The 455-nt window shown below is 50.8% G+C and overlaps 1 protein-coding gene across 1 annotated transcript in view; it reads left to right on the top strand.

Annotated features, from left to right (window-relative positions):
* The window catches only part of arid1b (AT rich interactive domain 1B (SWI1-like)), a 23184-nt gene that overhangs the window by 20480 nt on the left and 2249 nt on the right, over positions 1–455 (top strand). The window lies entirely within an intron of this gene.

The raw sequence follows: 455 nt of genomic DNA, 5'->3' as shown, positions 1-455 counted from the left end.
CTGTCACTTCCTGCTGCTGTCACTTCCTGCTGCCACCACTTCATGCTGCTGTCACTTCTTGCTGTTGCCACTTCCTACTGCTGTCACTTCCTACTGCTGTCACTTCTTGCTGCTGTCACTTCCTGCTGCTGTCACTTCCTACTGCTGTCACTTCCTACTGCTGTCACTTCTTGCTGTTGCCACTTCCTACTGCTGTCACTTCCTACTGCTGTCACTTCTTGCTGCTGTCACTTCCTGCTGCTGTCACTTCCTACTGCTGTCACTTCCTACTGCTGTCACTTCTTGCTGTTGCCACTTCTTGCTGTTGCCACTTCCTACTGCTGTCACTTCTTGCTGTTGCCACTTCTTGCTGTTGCCACTTCCTACTGCTGTCACTTCCTACTGCTGTCACTTCTTGCTGTTGCTGTTACTTCCTACTGCTGTCACTTCCTACTGCTGTCACTTCTTGCTGTTGC

This window comes from Nematolebias whitei, chromosome 12 (genome assembly GCF_014905685.2).
Source record: "Nematolebias whitei isolate Nwh7 chromosome 12, NemWhi1, whole genome shotgun sequence".
In the NCBI taxonomy this organism is placed as follows: Eukaryota; Metazoa; Chordata; class Actinopteri; order Cyprinodontiformes; family Rivulidae; genus Nematolebias; species Nematolebias whitei.
This window is presented reverse-complemented; position numbering and strand designations above follow the sequence as displayed.